Genomic DNA, 6,359 nt, shown 5'->3' with positions numbered 1-6,359 from the left:
TTTAAAGTATTTCGAACCTTTTGGGGCCCTTTACAAGAAACCAATGTGTTAAGAAGATATATTTACCACTCGTGCATATACAAGTAAGAAAGAAGAATCAAACTTGAACCATTATTACAGGCACAAAGTAATTTAATGAGCAAATAGAATATTGCTATACAGCTTCTCACCGCTTCCACCATCGCATTTAAAAGAGATTTTCACCAATCAATTCCACCCTACCTATTTTATATTGTATAGTTATTATCAATCGCAAAATAAGGAATCGCAAATGGTTTTCTACTTAAGTTGGCTGCCTATTCACTTTTGACATGTATGAATGTACAGAGTGTCTACAAATTGAAAAAGTTCGATAGAAATGTTAATGGATGTTTTGAAACGAAGACCATTTCGAACAGATAATTAGGGAAACGGTCCAAGAAATAGCTCCCGAGATATGCAGCAGTGTATTTAAAAAATTTTGTGAAAGAACAATGACATGTATGTAAGGTGGATACGTTGAGATAAAAACGAACTGAAGATAACTGTTTAGGAATGAATTGTTTAACGATGGAAATATTTTGACTACTTCAATTTGAAATTAAATTTTGCAAATCGTATTTATAAAACACGTTATTTGAATGATATGTAACAAAATGATTAATGCAGGACATTTATTTTCCATACATTACATTACAAATACAATTATTATTGTTGTTGATATAAGTAACAATAGTTAGTTATCTTCAATTCGTTTTTGCCTCAACGTATCCACGTTCGTGTTCCATACAAAATTCTTTAAATACACTCTTACATATCTCGATGGTGATTTCTTGAACCGTTTCCCTTACTATCTGTTCTAAATGGTCTCCATTTTTAAACGACCATTAACATTCCTATCGAAGTTTTTCAATTTGTGAACACCCTGTGCATTTGTTGTCAAAAGTGAATAGCTGAATGTTAATATTTTCGAAAGCGGAGATTTTTATAAAGAATAACTTTTTTTCCTAAACTTTATAATAAAAAACTTTTTCATATGGAACCAACTTAAATAGACACACTGTATATTACGATTACGGTTTTAAATAGAATGTTTCTAATTGTCGAATGGTTGAAAAATTTATTCTTTGTTTTTATTACGTTTATGTTCTCAATGACTTTCTTTTAACAGAAACGGCAGGTCTAAAAGTTGTATGATTTTATTACAAATAATGTTTTAAAGATTTTACACAAACATGATAGCACTATTAGAAAGTCTAGAGTTACTTGATTTTCACTTCGATAGTTTGAATGAGATAAGAAAGAAGTCTTCTAGAAGCACAATAATTTCAATAAATTTTCTTTTGTAAATATATCAAATTAAATCTGTTCTTAAATATGTTGGCATGATGAATAGATGAATGGACCTTCAAGTTATTAAAGCTTTACATATTTGTTGCGTGCAGAACTGAGCTTAGTGTGGAGTGCGAATATATAAGCTCTACATTATTTCATTATATTGGATTGATTCTAAAATAAATCCATCATGCTGAGCAGCATGAAATTGCTGCCTACTGATTGATTAATAAACCGCGTTGTTATAAAAAGCTAATGATATCAGCTATTTTGAATTTTAGAACGCATGCACTATTTTTTATTCTTTATAAGTTTTCGCAATCGCCAAATATTGTCATCATTTATGCAAATAATATTGCCTAAATTTTCTGATAAATAATATTATTAATTAAAAGTATAGGCAATATTAATACATAAATGTTGGATTATGTGGATATAGTGAAACGATATAGAAGTGCCGCTAATTTTGATTCTGTTCGCAACGAATACATTAAATTTAAACTAATCCAATGTTATTTTGCTTCAATAAATATAAATAAGTCATTATAAATGTAGATGCCCAAACTAAATCTATTTTAATATAAGATATTTTAGTTTATTAACCGTGGTTGTAAAGCTCTTCACTCTATTCAAAACTAACTGTTAAGGTAGTAAAGCATTGGTGAGGCAGGAAACAGTGGACAAAAATCAGCTATCATTTCTGAGTTGTTTTTTCAACTAGGGATACAAGTGATTTTATAATCAATTAAGATAATACAATATTTATTATCTTAATTTTATTATTTATCTATCAAATTTATTACATAATCAAAATTTAAAAAAAGCATTGTAAAAATTTATAAAAACCGATTTGACTAGAATTTAAAATCTACTCATTTTGCTTACAAAAGTCAACGTAATTTTAAGTTATATATTATTTTGATTCTGTATAAAATAAAATTTATAACCCAATTATTTAAACTTATAATTTTTGAATAGTATTCATAAATTCGTTATTTATAATCTAAGGAATACTTCTACCTGCATTGAAAAGTTTTTTTTTAGATAAAATGTGCAAATTTTTTACAATTCATCAATTTCCGGCGTTATGAATTGACACTCATAAGACCTATGTAATTTTGCAAATTTTGAGGCAAAAATTTCTAATTTTTTCTCTTAATGGTACTATGATCTTTTTCATAAGTTCAGAATATATTTCTATTCAAAATTAAAGCAAATATACTTTCATACTTAACATTTTTACATTCAACATATTTGCGTAATATTTTTTTATTAGCTTCCAAAAAGTAGTACCTCGTGGTTTGAAATTCATATTGTAAAGATAATATAGTAGTAGACCTTTAAACGTTTTCTCTTAGAAGATAATAAAGCTGCACTTATTCTGTTTACAAATGCTTTGTTGCATCATAAGATTATTGTTCTTTTTTTTGTCAAGTATACTAATATACTATAATATAATGATACTTTCTTTAATTTACTACAGACTCTATTATATTTTTATGGTTTTCTATTTATTTATTTGTTTGTTTCTTCCAGCATTATGCATAGACTACTGGACCGATTTTGATAATTACACTTAAAACATCATGCATATTTTATCCCACTACGATAACGGAAGTTAAAATTAAAGCATTAAATGGCATATTTTTACAATCCTTATTATGTAAACTTTAATAGTTTTACCGAAATGGGAGTGAATCGGGCTCCCTTGAGTCTGAATACAGTTATCAAAGACAAATTCTTTTGTCTTGAGTGGCCAAAAGGTTGAGTACTAGGGGAAACCAGGGGTGCCAAAGACATCATGTAACATGTCAAAGGTTTGTTGAGAGAAGTAAAAGAGAAAGGATGAAAGACGGTGATGCTTTATCTCGAACTTTTATATTCTTTATAGAAAAACTGACAATTTTTGCTGAAAATTGATTAGCTTCCGTTTAAATCAAATCAAAAAACCAGTATCGACAAACTTTTGTATTTGATTTTCCCCCAAAATTCTAAGATTAACGAAAAAATGTTTCCAACAAAAGTTGTTTGCTATTCTATAAAGAATATCTTTCTAATTTTAACTTTTCTTCAATCTTAGCTATGAACTTGAGTTGACTTGCAAGTAAAATTCAAATTTAAGGCCTCTATGAGAAATCCCCCTTCGAATTGAACAACTTTTCCTTGGATCATTTAACAAAAGCCCTTCGTTAAAAGAAATTTCAGTTTGATGGTTTAAAATGAGACACTAGGTATACACTGCTGTAGTTACTTTAAAGTTGAATTTATAATATATTAAAATATATTTAAATCGTGTGGTTAGTAACCAAAACATGAATAAAACCTAGATAAGATACTGATCATCTAATTTAAATAAATATACAATCTAGAAAGTAACTACATACCTACCTACCAAACCTACATACCTATACCTATCTACTATCTATCTAGTATTCTAGTATTCTAGTACCAACCAACTAATTTGACTTAATCTTATGTTGTTAATCTGTTTATTGTTTTAATACCTACTATCAGTCTAACTGTATGAATAATTTATTTTATATTATATACATGGAATATATTATTATATATTTATATAGGTCTGCTGGTATATATACATCAAATATATAACAGTCGATTGTAGAATAACTTGAATTTCACAGGGAAATTTAAATTCTTGAGATTTTCGACTCATCAATGATTTTATTTTCGAGGTCGAAAGAATCAATTTTGAGTTCCAAAATCGTTGATCTTTATTTTAATGTTTATTAAATTAACTGTGACGTTTGCTATGAAATTGGGTACTGTTGAAAGACATAGTTCTAGTGAGTCTATACAGCTTTTAAATAGAAAAAAATAGATAGTTAGTCATAGAAACTGTCGACGGAAGTGAAAACTTAAAACTTTATGATAACTGTGTTTATACCATGCATGAATGTAATATGCAAAGTATACTAAGTTTAGTCTCAAGTTTGTAACGCTTAAAAATATTGATGTGACGAAAAAAATTTTGGTAAAGGTGTTCATAGAATCACCTAATTAGTACATTTTCGGTTGTCTGTCCGTCTGTCCGCCTGTCTGCCAACACGATAACTCGAAAAGAGATATCAAGATGAAATTTTTATAGCGTACTCAGGACATAAAAAGTGAGGTCGAGTTCGTAAATGAGCAACATAGGTCAATGAGTCCGTAGGATCCATCTTGTAAACCGTTAGAGATAGAACAAGGGTTTAAATGTAAAAAATGTTCCTCATAAAAAACAAAACAACTTTTGTTTGATAAATTTTTTCGTAAACATCACTGTTTACCCGTGAGGACGCAAATAAGGCGAAAATTCTATAGTATGTAATATATGGGATTATCAGTTATATTAGTTATATATGTGTGACATGTATGTATGTGAAATGTGATAGACTAATCTCAAAATCAACAACACTGTCTATGCATGGTATTTCAACAATTAACTCAGTCAATTGTTTGTTTTCACTTGTTTTTTATTAATTTTTTTATTATTATTTTTTTATTATAATCTATAAAATTTTATTTCTGTATATTATCGAACATAATACTGAAGTGAAAATCAACGAGAATGAATTTGTAAAATTATATGAAATTTAATATAAATCGGTTAAAATGAAATAGATGAAGTCACAGTAGCTCTGTGTCTAGTAGAATATCAATTAACATCGAAGTGAAGCCACAGCGCCCAAAGAACATTTGTAATCTATGAATTATTTTTTAAATTTTTATTAATTATATTTAAATTTTCTTGGTGGATTTCAATATTATTTATGACAAAAATTGAAATAAAATACAAAAATTGATTTTTTTTTATTTAACTATCTAATTGCTCATTTATATTCTTTCGATAAGTCTTTAGTTTCAATTATATTTAAAATATAATGATTATTATTATAATAAAATTAATTAAAATATTCAAAAATATAATGTAAAAATAAAATTATATAATTAAATAATTAAATTAAATCTTTGATTTGAACAAAAAATAAAAAAATCTAATGTAATTATTGGTATGTATCTATCTACTTTGTATCTGCTATTCTTGACTTGTAATTATATAACTAAGTGGGTACGCAGTTATATACTTTATATATCTATGTGTATACTTTTCTATATCTTTATCTTACTAAATATATACACATCTATCTATCTTTATTTAAATGTGTATAACAGCTGCATTATAAAAAAACCATTTAAAAAAAGTTATCTACTACTCACAACTTCAAATGGGTAGGTAGGTAGGTAGGTAGGTAGTTACGTACGTACGAAGATAACAAGTGTCTAACATTCATTATAAATGAAGAAGATGGATAGATAAATGTTAAAGTAGGAGGTATATACTTAAGTTTAACTTTTTGAACTAAAGAGATAGGGATATTCTTAAGTGGGTAAAAAATGAGAACGTGAAAAGTAGGTACAAATTGCATATAAGGTTATTCTATAGTGATTACATTCGAAAAGATCAGTGATATGGGTAAGAGACCAAGCAGAATGTACTTAGAAGTCTTTTGATCCAATAAATTACTCGAGATATTTGTATATACGAAGTAGGTGTAATGCCTAGTGTTGCGCGGTTAACTTGCTTTATCATGTTGGTGCATCTTTTATTGACCTCTCTCCCCTCGATATATATCACTACCCTGTTAATAAACCTACAATATTGTAAACAAAATTTGGATTATATGAACAATAAGAGTATATAAGCGTGTTGGGAAATAATGTATAATTTTTAACTATACTGTACAAATCAACTGTTTCTATACATACAATATACAATGTACAATCAGTTAAAAAATTCTGTTAATAAAATTATTTCTCCTCAACTATTAAATTGCTCAACTTTGCGTTAAAATATTTTAACTTCAATTTTCAGCTATTTCTTTTTGAAAATATCTGACAGTTAATTTTTGGCTAGAATTAAAAAACTTGTCAAAAACACTGCAACTTTTCCTTTGGCTTTACGTGCTAATGATCTGAACTTCAATTAAGTTTAGGTATGTCAACTTAGAGACGGTCTATCGACTTCAAACTTTTATAATAATTGT

The sequence above is a fragment of the Chrysoperla carnea genome, chromosome 1, assembly GCF_905475395.1.
Source record: "Chrysoperla carnea chromosome 1, inChrCarn1.1, whole genome shotgun sequence".
Classification (NCBI taxonomy): domain Eukaryota; kingdom Metazoa; phylum Arthropoda; class Insecta; order Neuroptera; family Chrysopidae; genus Chrysoperla; species Chrysoperla carnea.
This window is presented reverse-complemented; position numbering follows the sequence as displayed.